This window comes from Emydura macquarii, unplaced genomic scaffold, assembly GCF_026122565.2.
Source record: "Emydura macquarii macquarii isolate MOO-44397 ecotype Brisbane River unplaced genomic scaffold, CSIRO-AGI_Emac_v2 contig_3692, whole genome shotgun sequence".
In the NCBI taxonomy this organism is placed as follows: domain Eukaryota; kingdom Metazoa; phylum Chordata; order Testudines; family Chelidae; genus Emydura; species Emydura macquarii.
Genome location: NW_027133829.1, coordinates 8121881 through 8140461, shown reverse-complemented (window position 1 = coordinate 8140461; position 18581 = coordinate 8121881). Strand labels below are relative to the sequence as shown.

The 18581-nt window shown below is 45.9% G+C and overlaps 1 protein-coding gene across 5 annotated transcripts in view; it reads right to left on the bottom strand.

Annotated features, from left to right (window-relative positions):
• The window catches only part of SH3PXD2A (SH3 and PX domains 2A), a 340171-nt gene that overhangs the window by 128308 nt on the left and 193282 nt on the right, over positions 1-18581 (bottom strand). The gene's annotated exons all lie outside the window — the stretch shown is intronic.

Here is an 18581-nt window from a genome sequence, read left to right as displayed (position 1 = left end):
CTTATGAGAGAGCCAAATTTACCTCTGTCCCACAGTGGGCAAGGACGCATCTCTTCAGTACTGTAAATTATTTATAGCAGAAATAGGAAATGTTAAAAACAAGGTCAGGACATTAATCATTTTAATGCTCCCTGAGCTGCTGCTTTTCCGTTTGTGCCCTTCATTTGGGGTCTTCAATATTTTGAACAAATTCATACACATGCATACAGTCGATATAAAAACATGCATCTTATTACTATTACCAATGACTTATTGGATGGTAGATAGACAAGGTGGGTGAAGTGATATCTTTTATTGGACCAACTTCTGTTGGTAAGAGAGAGAAGCTTTCAAGTTTACACTGAGAACTTCTTAAAGCTCGTCTCTCTCACCAGCAGAAGTTGTCTCTCTTATATACAGGAACCGACACGGCTACACCACCACCGAATACATTATTGGATGTTAGCAATGTAAATTAACGTGGAACTTTATAAACAACTTTGGCCAATAACCCCTGCTAGAAATCTTAAATAATCTGGTAAAAAAATGTAATAGGGCAACAAGTGTTTTGAATTTGTTGCTTGATTTTCATTTGGTTTTTTTATATTTCACACGTTTGCAGTTGGCATTCTAGTTATGGTAAAATAGCAGGGTCCAACTCTTGACCTGGGGGGCTGTTTGTAGAATTTAAGGCTCAGAATTGTGACCCTGGAGGGTGGCTGTATTATGTACTGTAATAAAAGGCATTTTTGTTGTTGTTGTTTAATAAAAATAAATGTTATGTGCTTTTTGTGTGTTTCATTAAATTCCAGTTACCGTTCTTATGCAGCTTGATGCAAATCAGAGGCAAAAATCTAATTATCTAATAAGCAATATATCATTCCCCATTTTCTAACATACTAAAAATGTTCAATTAATTAATAAGAACCTGAAAACATTAAGCTATATAATTGTTTAAATACATGTAGATAGTTATCGCGTACCTTCTTAGGTAACAAAATGATGTACCAAATCTAGTGTAAAGACTCTATTTAGGTATAAATCAAGACGTTTTAATGGTTGTATTAATCTATGTGAATGCACCTTTCTTGAGAAATGAACTGAAGCACGAATGAAAAAGTTGATTAAAATTGATGATTCAAACTGAGGCTTTCCACCTGGTGATTGCAATGACTGATATAAATCGCCTTGAATAAAACCAATCCACCCTGGCAGGAGGACATTAGGTCTGGATGCTCCACTGCCTGCTTCCCTGTGTTTGCTCCAGGTATAGCAGGACGGAAGCTCAACTGGCTTTGCATGAGACTAGAGGAGGATCTAGCAAAGGACGATTCCCTTCCCAAAACAGCCACCCAGGGAGGCCCAGGAGAGGAAGAAGGAGCAGACACTGAGAAACAGCAATCAGTTACAGCTCCCCCATTCTGTGCCCCAGCCTAGTATAGAGCAGCCTAGGGGCTGTTCTACTTTGCCCAAACAAGCTATTGCCTAAAAAGCACTACGCCAGCTGGGGATAGCCAAAGTGCAGCAAGGTCCAGTCATGCCCCCCCGACCCACATCACCCCCCTGCACCATGGTCTGTGGGGAGGCAGGCATAGGAGCTGGCTATGCCAGTGAGCCACCCGGTAGGGACTCCCCCGCACCAGGGGAAGCTCAAGCCGGTTCAAGCTTTCTTTGCATTGCATTAGGCAGCACAGCACAAAAAACAGGGCAGGAATCGGCCAGTAAGGATTGATTGTGGCATCCTGACCTTTTTTGAAGAGAGGGTACTGCTGGGATAAAAGAGGCCATTGAAACATCATGAAAATAACACCCCGCAGACTGAGTCGGTCCTGGGATACATAGGCATAAGCCCCCAGGCTGAAAAGATCAGGCATTGCTGGGTTAGAACAACCTACATTCAAATCCAGCTAGATTATATATCTATCTCCATGCTTAAATTGTCCTCCAGACGCTCACTTTGCTGGCTCTTTGTTGGGTGGATTCTTGCTTAAGTTCACTTATCACGTGTATTTCTGTGATGACTGTAAAAACCAATGTTGAGTTTCAACTATATGTAACCAGGCCATTAATGAAAAGCCAATAAAGGTCTTTGATCAAACCTGAATGGGACTTACAAAGGGGAGAAGCTACACTGCTCTGGGGAAAAGGTTTCCGCATCTTGCCTCCTTTGGAAAGACTCTGTCAGCCCTTAGAAGCAATTTAATCCTGATTTATGTTAGCTAATTGGTTTCTGCCACACATATGAACTATAGCAGAAGGGCTCTCATCTCAAAATGCTACTGTGCTTAAGAAATTACCTACAAATGCTGTAATGCCCTCAGTGCATTCGACTTCCTCGCTGCGGTGGAAACTAGCAATTTAAGTAAACACTTCACCGTTCGAGATTGTCCTACATGCCACATTCGACATTTAGCAGGACAGAAGCTATATGATCTATTTTGCTAACGGGTACTGAATCTCTTCTGTCCATTTAAGCATTTATTTATATTTTGAAAGATGTTCAAGGGAGCAAACACCCAGTTTGTTAAGAAAGAGGCATCATTTGGAACAGGTCAATACAGACTCAACAACTATCAATGCACATTCAACAGAAGTGATTCACCATTTTATTGATGGGGAAACTAAAACACTTAAAGCGATTGGGCCCAGATCACAGGAGGCAGAGCCAGGAACCCAGATCTCAGGAGTGCCGAAGCCGGTTCTGTACTTTAATCTGCATTTATTCATAGGCATAGAGCGGGGGATCTCAAAAAGCAAATCAGTTTAGGCCCCACCTTCCGTTGTGCTGGAGGCAATATTCACGCAGATCAACTATTAATGAAATACTGAGATACTAAGTTACATAAAGATTTCAGGCAGGCTGGAAAAAAGACAGGTATTTTCTGTGAAAAATGTCAAAAGAAATGAAAAAAGTCAGTTTTATTCCAAAAGTTTTGCAATTAAATGAAAACCAAAAAACTTCTGTTTTATTTCCCACCTCCTTTCTCTCCATTTTTCCTCTTCCTTCCACCTTCTAGAGGGGGTAACAAGAAAGAGGGGGAAACCTCCAAAACAGTGGAATGCTTTTCGGGCCTGCCAGAGTCTTCCACAGCACAGGCTGCTCACTGCTCGCCCCTCAGACACTTAGGCCTTGTCCACGCTGGTGGCAGCGTGTTGGTAGCTACAGGCCGCAGTGACAGGCAGGCTGCAGCCACACTGTGGTGCGTAGCTGTACATGCTTGCAAAAGGCTCTGGCCGGGGGGAGGCATCAGGGAAAGATTCTGGCAGCTGGGAGGCAGCAGGAAACTACAATGCTAAAAACCGCAGTATGGACGTGGGAGGCAATGCTTGGGTCTGTAGACAGCCACGTAGGGTACAGACCCTGGAGGTTCGGGCATGTCTGTGCTCTACTGTACTCCCCTAGGTCGTGCTTCACCATCTGCACTGCTACTGGGACTCGTGTAGACGTACCTTTCGCTCCAGAGCTGCTTCCGGGCTGCTCCATGTGGGGCATTTGTCACCAGCGAGAAGCAGTGCCGGGCAACCCCTAAGGGGCAGAGGGAGGCAGGAGCCCTGCAGGGAAAGGGAGCCAGGGCAAGTGGGGAAACTGAGGCTGCCAGTAGCAGGAATCAGGGGCAGTCGGGGCAGGGGGAGGAGGAGCATGGGGCAGTCTGCGTGGGAGAGGCAGAGGTGAGCAGGCTGTTGAGAAGCAGTGGGAGCCAGGAGCATTGGGGGCCCATTTAGGTGGGATCCTGAAACAGCATCACCTCTTCTGCCCTTGCTTTCCCTTTGCACCCCAGCCACCTTGAGCCTCCATTCCCTCCACTCCTTCCCCCTCACCTCCCTACCCGCCAGGCCCCAAGGCGACCAGGTGCCACAGCCATCTCCTCCCTGGCGGCTGGCCCGCAGCCAGCCAGTCCCCCTGCACTCAGGGGCCCGTGGTGCCAGAGAGGCGTCACTGCAAGGGAAACCCAGTGGCCCTGTGAGATGAGTGGCTGGAGCTGGGAGGAGCCCGTGGGGCAATCTCACCAGGAACCCCAGGCTGCCACTGGCGTTTGTTTTATTTTAAAGACTACAAATTAACAAAGCGACGGAAGCGTTTGTCTTTGTGGTTTCTCCTCAGGCCTTTAAGGGTACATCTCCACAGGGATAAAAGCCCCACAACTGAGTTCTGGGACCCTCCACCCACACAGCGTCCCAGAGCTCAGGCTCTACCCCAAGCCCAAACGTCTACACAGCAGTTTTTTTTTTTGCCCTAGAGTCCGATCCTTGCAAACCTGAGTCAGCTGACCCAAGCCAGCCGCGGGTTTTTGATCCCTGTGTAGATGTACCCTTATTAGCACACTGCTTACCCTTCTCTCTCTCTCACTGCACGGTACTGACCACATTACGTGCAAAGGAAGCTGCGCGTTGAGAGATTAGGGGGGCAGGCAGACAACAGCTATTTCTTGAGTACAGATTTCACACTGTTAAATACTTCATGGCCCTGGCCAGTTTTACTCTCTCTTTTAGCAGCAGATCCTGCCTCTCACAAATGAAACCGCACCAAGTGCATTTTTAAAATCAGCTGTTGTCTGTGTGAGCCTGAGAAAGGAAAATGATCTTTCAAGATACACAGAAATTCATTGCATGCACTGAAGGCAGCATCAAGCTCATCATATGAATTCTGACTTTTTCATTCAATGACGACAATCCTCCTTTTCTTCATTACAGCTGACCATTTGATTGACTATCAAATCTCATCTTCTGTTGTCAGGATAACAAAACCCAGCACACAGTAAACGGTAATTTCCTATGTCTATTTGTCTCAGCAGCATGTTCCGAGTTAACCGGAATGCAATACCAAATACCCTTGCTTCTGATTGTAAAAGCTATACAGCTACTCTATCAGACAACAGTTTATTAGCCACGACATTGTTATCTGCTTGCTTCTACAAACTGAGACACAAAAGGATCCTTCAGTTTATGACTCAGAATAATAAATAACAGCGCATGAAATTTATCACAAGTTCATGAACTCTGGAAGGTTTTTTTTCAATCACTATTCTTCGAACCGCACTTTGTCAGTAACAGCAAAACCCTGAAATATATCAAAGCAACCAGTATATTGTGCTGGATTGCCAGCTACCGTAGGCTATTTCTGCACAGATTACAGACCGGCAGCATATAGATTTAAAAACATCCTCTTTGGTTCTAACACCAGCAGAGCAAAGACCAACATTGCCTGGAGAAGACTTCACAAATATAATATTGGGATGTTGTAACTGGTTTAAAAGTCTCAGTCATACACATTTATTAATCCAGGTAATTTACACACTATAATGGAGAGGATTTCCTAAAGCTAAAAACTCTCAAATTGTAGAACACTTTTTAAGGCAGAGTTGCTCCCGTTATCCTATCTCCTTTTAGTCCCCCAACCCTGATCTCGCAATCTCCCTGCAGCAGATACAGATCTAATTTACGCAAAACAGTAATATCAGCAGTGGGTTTGACTGCATTCTTATGCCCTGCTCATTTACATAAATGCCCTGTGCGAAGGGCTTTACGTTTATTAAGATCAAATCTTGTTTCTTTGGGATCCCAATGCCCTAATTTCTCCACATGACTTTACAGTTGGGTTCTGTCTCCTGGACTGGTATATTTCCTACCACTACATTTTTGTAGTCATCAGAAAATGTGATGATAAAAAAAGAAACACCTGACAGTGAAGAAATCAGAAGGCACACAGGGGCATTATTTAAAGCTGTATTGATTGAAAACAACAAAAGAAGCCTACAGAGGTCTTACTGGATTGGCAGAAGGGGATATTGCTAGTATCAAGCATCACTGTGTGAAAAGGAGCATGATGGATCACCTAGAAATCCACTGCAGTTTCAGACCCACTGACATAGGGCATTTTTCAGAATGCCCCACTAATGGTGGGGCTACTTGTGGTTGAACAAGTATGAAATCAAAGGGACCTGTCCTAAATCTTTGTCTCACAAATGCAAGCAATTGTGTAGAAATATAGATTATACTAGGTCAATTCATCTGAACTGTTGACTCATTCTCTGAGATGGAACCAAAAAGAGCAGCTGGCTGCCGTGTCTGAGTTTGGTTTGGTATGTGGTGCCTGAGATCCTAACTAACGTCATTAACGAAGGTACACTCAGAAATGAATACAAGAAAATGATGCTGATAATGACAGCTTGCAATGTAGGAAATATGGTTTTTATAATTCATGTAGGGGCCTGTGCGAGTTCTGTTATAAAGTGACCTCCTCATTCCAATGGGAAGTCTCAAAGGGGCTGTAATTAAGAATTAGAAAATCACACCAATCAAAACAACATACTTATCCATACCTGGACACAAACCAAATGATGCTGAGAGACTGTTTCTGAATTCCCCGACATTAAATACAATCTGCACTATCAAGAAATACATGACTAGAGATACACGAGTCTTTCTGACCATACAGTATTTTCCTTTTCAGACAGACAAGCAGAGTTTTGACATGAATACTTATGACGACCTGGGAGCACCTGAAATGTAATGAGGTTTGTAAAGTTAGAAGGTTCCGCCAGACCTTCTCCAGGACCAGGGCTATCTCACTCTAAATGCACCCTGCAATTTTAGCGACTATGATTTTTAGCATCTAGAATTAATAGTAGATAGGATCAGCATCTAGGATCAGCACTCAGCTGCAAGCCTACCCCTGGGGTACTTGTACTCCACTGAAGCACATGGCAATTTCCCTTTTCTAACACACACCTCAGTTTAGCACACAAAACCATACAGCAGGCCCAGTTAATGAACTTAGCCTGAGCCCTCGCTTCTCGTGCCAAGGTTCAGAAGAGCATCTCATGCTGTATGTCACACTTAAGCCACCTCCTCTGGCCAGCTCAGGAAGGCCATTGGTGAGCGTCAGTGGGAGCCATGCCCACATTCCTCTGTCAGAAGGACGGAATTTCCCTGAATTTGTTCACCTGCAGAATGAATTGCAGATGCAAATCTGAGCTTGTGTACCTCTATCTGATTTGCACTTGTCAGTCCATTGAGGATGCAACAAAAATGCTGCAGGCACAATATGTGTTAATAAAAGGGGGAAGGCACATATGTCAAAACACAGCTGTGACGGGATGTATAAACCCCACACTGGACAGGAGGGGGTTAAAGAGCAACTCTGGGCTCAGGAGGCCCCGCCCCTCCTCCGGTGCCAAGCATGCTGGGGTTGGAGGCGTGGTTTAAAAGGCCGCTGGACAGCTCAGTCAGGGCTGGCATACCAGGGAGAAGGACGTTCATTGGGAGTTCCAGGGGAGCCATGGCTGGTGAGCAAAGCCAAACCAGCCTCCCAAAGCCTTGGGTCAGAATCCAGTGGAGTGGGAAGGCCCAGGTTCCTCTACCCCACCTGGGAACTGCAGCCACTGGGCGAGGTTGCCGCCAGAGGCAAACCATTGGGTGTAACTGCCACCTTGGGCCTTAACCACTAGGCAGATGATGCGGCCTCCCACCCACAGCAGTGCTAAAATCAGATAGTTCTGGAACTTTATTAAGAAGAAGATGCAAAAGAAAAGAACCCTTCAAACTCCTGCTGTGTGAAGAAGGCAGAGCTTCTTGGCCACATTCAACCCTGTTGCAACTGAGTAGAAATCTCATTGCAGACAATGCAGCAGCACATCATTACTCCAGGGTTTAATTAGGCATATAGTTTATTTGTTACAGTGTATCTGGAAAAGTCCTACAGAATGTAACAGAAGATGATAATCTTTCTGAAGATATTTAAAAGTGCAGTGCACAGAAGACAAAAGGCATCAGACTTCTATGAAACAGCTATTCTCACCTACAGGAACAAACCAAATCCCTAATATGAACACCCCACAAATTTTGGGGAGCCAAATTTGGACCCAGATTAGAATGCTGCTCACATCCATCTGCAGCGTGAAGTGATCTATTTCCTTTTGTATAAATCCCTGACCAATTCTTAATGCAGCTATGGCTTTTCATTCCCATCAGGCCTTGGAACACATTTTTTCCAATTCTGATTTCTTCGTCTGTGTCCAGGTTTCATAAAAATGTACAGAAATGAGGGCAGAATCTAATTACTCCCAGCCAGTTGGCTGGCTAAAGGAGAAGACAATTTAATTAAGCTAAAAAGAAAAGTGATGAGTCTCCCCACCCCTTTGAAATGAGCTCTGCTTCAGCAGGTATCTGAGGCCAGGAACACAAAGAGGCTCTTTCTGTCTGTCAAGGCGAAATGGCCATTTGCAGTTTATAACTGGTGCAATTGTTCACATTATCATATATCTTACTGGACGTGGGCGAGGGGAAAAATGTACTCAGTTGCAAGAATTGCAGACCCCTTTTTCTTTTAAGATGTTACCCTCGCTCCCTCTGTAACTCACAACACTAGAATGTTGATGAGGTTCCTTTGATCCCACAGACTGTGGTTTATTTCTCTGCACTGTTTCCTCCCATTGTTACCCAAAATGCCAGAAGCTGGATAAGAGACACAAGCACCAAAACTTTCGCTTAGAATCTACCATGTTCCCCTTCTGCCATTACCACTCAATGTGAAGCTCAGGGTTAAATTCTGTACTCAGTTACACTGGTGGAAATCTGGAGTAACGCCACAGAAATTAACGCTCCTCTGGATAAACGCTGGTACAATGGAGAGCAGAATTTGGGTCTATCATCGCTGAGAAAGCTATCCTACAATGGGGTTAAAACTCAGAGCGCAAAACGCAACGTCACCCTGGCAATAAGCTGGTTATCAGCACTCTGTCTACATTCATTCCCCACTGCACTGGAGTGCTGCAGCACCTATATCGGGCAGTGCTGGGGCTCTGTAAGCACCTCCGTTACCAGCTTTCCCTGATGTCCTTGAACTCAGACTTCCACCTCCACTAAACCTCAGTACAATTCCCCTTTTATAACACATACCTCAGTCTAGCACACAAAACCGTACAGCAGGCCCAGTTAACGAACTTACCCTGGGCCCTCTCTCCTCCTCCCAAGGTTGAGAAGATCACCTCAAGCGACATGTCGTTCTTAAGCAACCTCTGCTGCCCAGCAAAGGAAGGACACTGATGAGCTCCAGTGGGAGCCTTACCCAGCTTCTCTGTGTCCAAAGGACGGGAGATAGGGAGGGGATGCACCAAAATGCTTGTCTGGCTTTCAGGAAAACAGTGGGCCTGACCCAGCAGGGCACAGAGGGCCCTCAGATCCCATTGATTTCAATGGGAGTCGAGGGCACTCAGCACCTCACAGAATTGTGCCCTGAGCATGCAAGTGCGCGTGGGATCCCGCCCGCATCTTGAAACGCTGTTATCTGTCAAATCGAAAGCAACGCCGATCACTAATGAGCGTTTTTGACCCGGCATACAAAGCAAAGCCAGCCTGAGCAGCCACACTACGTGTGACGCAAGAATCTCACTCCTCCGCTTCATCCAGCTTAAAAAAACCCAAGCCCCGCTGTGCATCTCATCTATTAGCGGTGTCTGGAGAGTTCTGCAGAGCCTCCTCTTGCAATTAGATAAAAGCTTTTCCCTTCTAAATCACTGTCCAAACGAAACCCGAGGGCTGGAACACAGAAACGAGAATACAGCTCTGAGTGCCGGTAATTTACGTCTCTTGTGTTTAGCCTGAAAAACACGAACTTTTACATCAGAGGATAGGCTGCTTCATTGATTTACCACAACCGACAGCTCACCAAGGGCCTCTTCTCAGTGGGGCTGTGGGATGGCGAAGGGGCTTCAGAGCGTTTTACCTGCCTAAAACATTGTGATAACAGCACAATCAAAATACGGGGCCAGAGCAGTACTGGGCACATCTGGGGAGGTGTGGGAGAGGGGTCTGTCTTAGGCAGCTTCCACCCTCCCAGATCCTGAGGGCCGCTGCAGGCCAAGCCAGCCTGTAGTGCAAACTAGAGCAGTCTCAGGGCTAATCTAACTTGCACCTGTGTATAACAGCTCCCAAAGAGCACGTCAGACTTTATCCTTGCCACCTTCCCCAGCCTTAGCCTGCCCTTTCCCCCTGCCTAGGATCTGGGTGCCCCACAAGGGAAGGGGGATGGTGCTGCAGAAGCAGCTGAGTCCCTCTTCTGCATGGGAGGGGGAAGATCCATGCCTAGAGGGTCCTTGTTGCAAGCAGGTTTGGGGGAAGAGGCTGGCAATCGTCCCCTGCAATAACCAATAACACAATTCAAATACATTTTGAATAAAAGAAAGAAATGCTGCAAATGTAAATGCGTTTCCGAACACAGCCCTGTCAGTGCTTCAGGCAGGCACACCCCAGGAACCAGATGCCTGGGGTTATTATTAGCAGGACCCATTTCAAAGTTATCCAGCTCTTAGAACAAACTTATTTAAGATGCTTATCCGGCCCCCATTACTGTAGCATTTGAGCGCCTCACAGCGTTAATGTATTTATCCTCCTAACACTCCTGTGAGGCAGGGCAGTGCTGTTACCCCCATTGTACAGATGGGGAACTGAGGCACAGAGAGGTTAAGTGACTTGCCCAAGGTCACGCAGGAAGTCTGTGGCAGGACAGGGATTGGACCCATGTCTCCTGAGTCCCAGGGGAGCACCCTGACCACCGGACCAGCTTTTTTCTCAGAAGCCATTAGGTAATTTAAGCATATATTAACTTCTTCAGAAAGGGCATCACAGCTCTCTGAGCCAACAGAATAGAGTGGTGGGTGTGCCCATGCTGAGAGTGTGCAAACCCTCTGTAACTTGGAGAAAATGCCTTCCAAAATCCAGTTTGGAAAGCAGAAGCTTTTCTTCAGAGCTGTTGAGACCAAATGCATCCAGTGTCAGTGACTTGGAGCAGGAGACAGAGCCTGTTTAAAGAGGAAAGGGTCCTTTTCTGTTGCTTTTTCCCCCCTACTCTGTTTAAAAAAAGATGATTCTTTTACATTCAACCACAGCTTCTCTCTGGATCCCCTCCAGGCAATGCCAGGTCTATTTTTGAAGGTGTGAGCATCAAATGCTGTAGCAGAAAGGCACATTTACAGAAAAAGACTCTGTGTACGAAGTACAATCAATGGGCTTTGGTACCTGCAATTTCAAGTGCCAATTTAGTGACTATTACAAGAACAAGACTAACGATCGGATGGCTTGTCAGAGATGTTAGCAGGTCAGATATTACAATGATGTTGCACCTGCAGGACTCAGGCTTTCAAGCACAGCTCCGTGTGAACTCCTGGGCTTTGATCCTCAACAGCCATATGTCGGCACTAGCCTCCCAAATGCCAGTCTCATGCTGTTCGTTTTCTGCAGACACGCTTTAAGCCTGTCTGGTAAAAAGGCTGCCTCTGAAATATGGACGTTCTGTCCTAGCTCCCATCAGTGTCCATTAAAACACTCTACCAGGGACTTTATCAGGAGAGATGCAGTGATCAGCCCAGATCAGGATTTTCTAAACAGCTGGTGAAGAATGAAGATAGCTAAGTAAACTGACATTTAACCAACTGTTGGGGATATTGTCTCATTAAAGAGGGGTGGAGTGAACTCACCTCCTGCCTTCTGTTATATGTCAGCTGAAGTAAGCAAGCAGGCACTTGCATTACATGGGCGTCTGAATTTAAACAAACTCAAAGAAACTGTCAGTGCTCCATCATCTTGTTGCTTTTTCCTCTTCTCCCCAGACTCCTTCCTGATATTCTCTCTCGTGTTCTCACGTATGCCTCACACCCACTCACTCCTGATCTAGTCAGATAACATTAGACACAAGAGCCGAGTGTAGAATTAGTATTGAATTATCTAATTGATAAATTTAGCCTCTTTTCTGGCCAGCAAACAGTTTGGAACTTTCTTGAATATTCTCGGTATTTGAAATTCTTTGCCAAATAATTTGTCCTGTCAGATTGTCCACAGGCACCTTGCTGAGAGGAACTGATATTGAGAACTAGAGCTGTGTTGGTTCGTTTTAATTGGATTCATAGATCACATGCAGCGTTGCCTCCTCTCCTGGTTTTATTACGAGGCGTTTTTTTCATTAAGCCTCAGCTCGTGGAGTCATGTAATCCAGGAGACTCTCAGCTTCAAAAGATATTTACATTTCTAGCCCGCATGATTGTGGAGAAATGCTTGAAAACATGAACGCTGAAGGCTCAAAAACCGGAAGGCAGGTTAACGAAGCCCAGAGTTGGATCTGTGACTGCATGGATTCGGTGATCCAAAATTCCTGCAGAGAGGGTCGTTTCGTCCTAAGGAATGGGGCAGTGATGACCGCTTTGGGGCTCTGTATTGCAACTCTGCGTTTTCTTGGCATTTGGGAAATGAACTCCCCCCCAAAAAATGCCCAAATATGGCTTGGATATTTGCATGTGAATTTCATACTAAGAGGCTAATGCAGCTTGAGGCTGGCTCCACCAAAGTGGACTATGAACACGCTCACAGCGTGGCCAAAAGCTCTGCCTCCAAGAACAGCCTTATGCACTCAGAAAGGAGTTTACTCCGGAGAACTGAGGGTGCAGCTGATGTTATGGAGGGTTTAGTTCTCTCACTGATATATTTAAAGGCGACAGTAAAGCTAAATCCAAGGCTTGCTTCATTAGTATGATTTTTTAAATGCTTTTATATGAACCCAACAGTGTGGAATATGAGCACGCGACCTACATTTAAATCAAGCGGCTCACAAATGAAGACAGCACAAACACGCACCGTCGGCCCACCGCCATGTTCCATCCCAACTCACTGGAAGGAAAACCTTCCTTAAAAATAGCCCAGGTTTTAAACTGTATGTGACCAAAGGCTACGCTTCTCACCAACCCCCTAACGGCCAGTCAAACAGGGCCCAGTGGGAGCATCAGCGTGAGAGAGTTTCTCAGCCAGGGAACCTCCATCGACAATGCTCTGCCGCTACTCCTCAAGAGGCCAGGTCTAGAGACCGTCACCAAGGCCACTGAGATATGGCAGCAGCTATGAGAACGTCAGAGAGTTTGCAATGTTTTTGTTCTGCTTTTACGGGTGGGGTGATTCCGAGGTAGCACGCTTGGCCTGCAGTGGAACTTGTGATTAAAAGTAGACTATAAACTAACGAGATTAACTGGAGATATCTGAAGAAGCCAAGCCATCTGTTGTGCCGGCGTAGGGTACATACTTCCCAACAGTCAGGCTCTGCATCTGTAACTTCTTACCAGAGTCACTGTACAGCCATGTGGTTCCTATCTTCACAGGGATACTTGTCTTTCCCTTCCTTCTGCAAGAAGCGAAAGAGCAGCAGACGCCTCAAGGAAAACAGCCTACTTAGAAACCCGGTTACTTCTATATCTTGCATTTTCATATTGCTCTTCCGCCTGCTCTTCATTAATAAGGGCACTTGCATGAAAACAGGCTCTTTGTTTCTCTAGAGCTGATCTGCTCCTTGCAGCTCATTCCCCGTCCTCAGTTCAGGACATCACGGATTGCAAAATCAGAGGCCTGGGACTCAATATGAGATTTTCAAAAGAGCCTGAGGAGCACACATCCCACTGAGATTCATTTTCAATGGGACCTCTGCTCTTAAATGGATTTGGAAAATCTCACCCTCAAACAGTAATCCTGTTTCCCTGCAAACGTCCCTAGCGGTAAAGCACTTAGGGAGGAACACACTGTAACTATAACACAGAGCTGCGGGGGGATGGTTCTAAATAGAATCGTTGCAAAGACTTCCCTGAGAAAGCAACAACTCCTTCCAACGCACTACACTCTGCTAAGTGACGAGGAGACCTGGCTTCTATATTTATTCTCTTTCAGGGACTTCAGCTGCGCCTGCACTTATAGTTTCAGCTGTGCTTGACAACTGGTGACACACACCCCACTCCTCTCCCAGGGCCGGACGATGTTGTCCTGTTGCTGTCCGCGGGAGTGGCTGTGCTGAGCACCCTTTTTAACAAAGTGCGGCTGACTCCTGCAACGACCATTTTCTAAAAATCAATAGAAGGTTAACATGCTTATCCCGGGCTCTAACAGGAGCCCCTGACTCCTAACTCCCTCACGTGTCAGGGGCATTTCCCTTTGTCTTGCATAACTGATCCAACTGAGGCAGATCTCACATCGGTTCCTTTCCATTTAACATGCCCCCGAACATCAAGCAGTCTCTCGCTGTGTTGTTGCAAACCTCAGATCAGCAGATCATCAACAAGACAAGGGTTAGTATTAGCTGATGCCAGTGGCTGCTGGCATATTGTTTATATTAGCAGGGCAACAGTTTTCAACCCTGGTGTGGGAGGTGGAGCAGGCATGGTTGCCATGTTGTCAAAGGCAGCCGGTTTCTCAGCACAGACATAGCACTGTAGAAATGTTGGGCTTGAAGGGACCTCAAGAGGTTGTCTAGTCCATCCCCCCACTGCTGAGGCAGGACACCCAGACCAATTGTACGCAGGTTACGAGTCACCCCGCCAATCACAAGAGCAGACACCTCATTCTTTTGAGCACTTTTTCCCCCCTCCTTAAATGAGATGTTAGGCCACTATGCAGAATCCTCCTATTCAGAGTAGAGATGGGACCAAACCACACTCTGGTGATGGTGGCCACTGCAGCTCTGGTCTGTCCCTAATTCAAATACCACTGCCTGGGTAATGCCACTAATTCTGCATTACAGAGGTAACAGCAATGGCTGCTAAAATTAACAGTGTTAAATCATCCCTCGTGCAAACCATTGACTTACACCAGGGATGAGTCTGGCTCCACTACTTTTATTCTTCTTCAGTTTTGAGAAAAATAATTTGTTTTCCAGACCCATATGTTTAGTTTATGCCCAGCTCCGTCTGTCAATCTAATCTAATCTAAACTAAGATAATCTTATGTCTGTCTGTCTATCTACTCTACCTATCCTATTGCCTGTCTCTTTCTGGCATTATCAACTGCTCCCCCTTCAGTGTTCAAACAGCAGCAAGAACTGCTCACTGTTTGGTTTTTCCCTATAGAAAGAGCAACCATATACTTCCAGCTGGACTAACCCATTGTATATTAGAAGAATAAACAAATAAAAGCAAGAAAGAATAGAAATGAGGTCCTCAGGACAGAGCGCTGTGTGTGTGCGCGCCTGCGTGTGTGCGTCTTCCCTGTAACGGGCTGCAGCCGAACAAAAAACAGCAGCTGCTTCTGTAGCAAAGGTGAACTTTCGCCATTTAAAGGTGCAGTACTCAGAAAGCAAAACATAACTCATACATGTCAAATTCCTGTCCTCGGAAGCACTTATTTTAGCTCCGGCAGGGCATGGGGCAGAGACGGGTGGGGAAACCCTTATAAAAAGATAAAAGATAAGCTCAAAGGCTTTAGCCCCCTTATGGAATCTGATTACACTCCTATCTACACTACAAATTAGAACCATGTGTTGCGTCCAGGACTTGTTACTCAGCTGTAACTCTGATGTAATTACCAGGATCACAGTAACCTTAAAAACCCATAAGCCCAGACCAGAGGCTGGATAAAAAAGTAGATTATTTAGCAAGCAGCGAATTACTGGTGCTAGTACTTGCCAAAAAGTGGAGATAGGCGCAAGTGACAAGATATGAATCCTGACCTAGATTTCTAACCTGCCCAGAATTCAGGTGTGTTCAGAGCAGGGCGGCTGGTTCGATCCATTACATGGAGAGCGAATTGTGGAGTCCAGATTCACATATGCATTTGGATTCTTAACTCCCCAGCCCCAAAGTTCGAGTGGATTCTATGCTGGGGTTTTAGTCCAGACTATGAAACAGACAGGGGCCCATTCAAGAAATACAGATCCTGATCTGGTATCAGACTCGAATCCTCTCCAAGTTTGGGGGTGTTTCGATCTGGGATTTTGGCACCTGTACTTCTCAGAAAAGGCTGCTGATTTCTCAGGGTGGGGTGGTGGAGGATAGAGGTGATCGACGTGATTTCACTTTGCCCTAAATGCATGGCTGAACCTCATCGATTTTCAACACAACCAGCCATGCTTCATCTGAACTATCCAGCCTTGAGGGAGAGACAAACTAGCCTGACTGGAAACTCAGCCGCTTGGAAACATGGACTGACACAGCCTGCTGGTACTCCTCAAGGCACTGGAAGAAATGCTGCCTGACAGCTGGTTTCTGTCTCTCATGCTTTGGCCCACATCAGGTCCCTGCTAGAATCTTTTACAGCTGCAGTCAGACATATACCAACAATGTATCAGGATGAGTAACTGACTGAAAACAAAAATACAGAGCAATCAGGAGCTGCAGCAAGCTGCATGTAAATCTACTAAAAGTGGCATGTTTCCACAATAAACAATCCGCTATCACTTTGCTCTGTTCCCACTTAGCAGTCTGTTGAGAGAGAGAAAGAAAAGAGGCCAGTTTGTAGGTCTCTGAATTTAACGGGTCACAATAAAAATGGAGTCCAAAAGCTTGCACTCCCTCTGGTGGGCAGAATTTCTGCACACCAAAATATGGATTCTTCCTACCAGCCACTAGGAACAGAAGCTCTCAGGTCCAACGGCATTGCATCTCTCTTTTTAACTGAGGTCCAGTTGTTATGATCTATTATTAGATACTTGCATTGGGGTTGTGCCTAAGAATCGCAGTCATGGGTCAGGAGCCCATTGTGTTAGGTGCTGTACAAACAGAGACACTCCCTACTCCAAAGAGTTTACAATCTAAACGGTTCAGGGGAGATCACCAATTCCTACCGCTTATGTTACTTTTAGCGCACTTTCGTTTATGGCAGGAGCCTGGGAGTCAGTTCTTTGTTACGTTCCCCGCTCTGCAACTTCCTCATGGTGTGACCTTGGGCATGTCACTTATAGCCAGATTTTGAAAAGAGCTCAGCTCCACTCAGACAGGAAGCGAAGTGGCCTGATTTTCAAAAGTGTTCAGCACCAAACTGCTGCCCCTGAACCTCAGTTTACCAGCTCTTCTCTTTGTATCTCAATTTACCCATCTATAAAGTAGGGCGAACCAAACCTCCCACACTGGGGTGCTGCACGACCTAATTCTCTAGTGAGATCCTAAGCTTGCGGGCACTATAAAGATGCAAAGGTTTGTTATAATACGGCTATACTTTCATAGCTGGCCATGTGGACTTGCCCAACAATTTATCCTTCAGGTACCCCTGGTGCGTGCTGCGCTTAGGCTGTGACTGCCTTGCCTCCTATCTGCACAAAGGTCTGGCTGTGATAGCCTGTTACAAGTTTACACGCATACAATTACATACATGTCCCACACGCAGAAACATAGGCCTGGAACAGTGTGCGCCTCACTGAAAAATCTGTCTCAGTGTTTCATGCATATCAGGTCACCTGCAAGTTCTGTAAATAGCCTGCCTTCCCCCAGGTAAATCTTCAGTACTGACAATCATCAAAGGACCAATTCAAGATTCCTATTTTTTTCTATGTCACTTTAGAGAGAACTAAAAGAGGGCAAAAAGAGCTCCCATATCTTGTAAAGCTCTCAGTCAATTCAACTTTTGGGGTCTCCATTGATCTCTAAGTAGCACAAGACTTTTGATGTCTTATTCGTATTTTCATTTCCTTCTTCTGTACTAAAAGTGTATATAATTATTAACACTAATATAATTTATACTACAGCGCCCATGCACAGAGCATGAAAATTGATCCATATCCATTCATATTCTCCTCTCTTGCTTTCAATTAAATAGGGCAGATGGCTGCAGGAAAAGGAAGCCAATTCTTAGGTAGCAAAAAAGACTAACCAAACTTTTCAGAAAGCCCTGGCTAGGCAGGGTTAGAGAGATTAAAAGCTATGGACAGTTCTGAAGCTCATACAGTATCAGGCCAAATTTCACTAGGGGTTGTGCTAATGTGATTGAGGGTGGAGTCTGGCCCACTGAACATTAAGAGAGTGGTAAACTAAGTGGTGGTCTGACTCCTGGGGAAAAGTGAGCCTCAGATATACTGTCTAAAAGACACGCACACACACAATTCACAATGCATGCATAAGGTTTACTCAAAGCTGGGGCCCTAGCACTGCACTTCCTCTCCTTAGCCAGATGCAGTTGCTGATTTTCTGAATGTTATTACTTGTGAGGGTGTCAGAAGTGCTGAAAGGGAGAAAAATAAAAACTAATCGGAAGAGACCAGCACCTTGGGCAGAGGTTCAGTATCTAGATGGAAAAGAGCTTCAGTGCTCTGCAGATACCACCAGCACAAAAGTCAGGCAGATCCACGGCCTCGGCAGAAAACTTCACTTGGATAAGCCCAGATGCAGTCAGGCCAGGCACATGTCCTTCACAGCTGACAACGAAGAAATGAAGAGCTTGTGTTGCTGGCTCAAGGGGGGGGCAGGGGGTTCCCAGCGCCTTGCAGGATCAGGCCTATTTAAGTACTTCACGTAACTGGATCAAAATTCCCAGCTCTCCCCAGGCAGTGTTTGATCATTTGGGGACCACAGCCAGCTGGCACAAATCAGAGCAGTCCCCAGGTTGCTGTAACCTCGGTTGGGTCAGAGAATCAGGGAGCCATGACTGGTGGGTGACTGGTTCTCAGCTTCTCCTCATGTTCCCCCTTTCCTAGGCAGCTTTGGGTGACTGGGTAGGGAAGTGGAGCTACCCTTTGCTAGGTGCTTCATAGGCTCAGGCACAGGCGGTCTAGGAACTCTTAACCTGCTCTCCTTGCAGTTTCCCCAGCCTGGCCGGGAAGGAATCTAAGAGCAGACAAAGCTACTCTCCTGTCTCCTCTGCCGAGCAGCAGG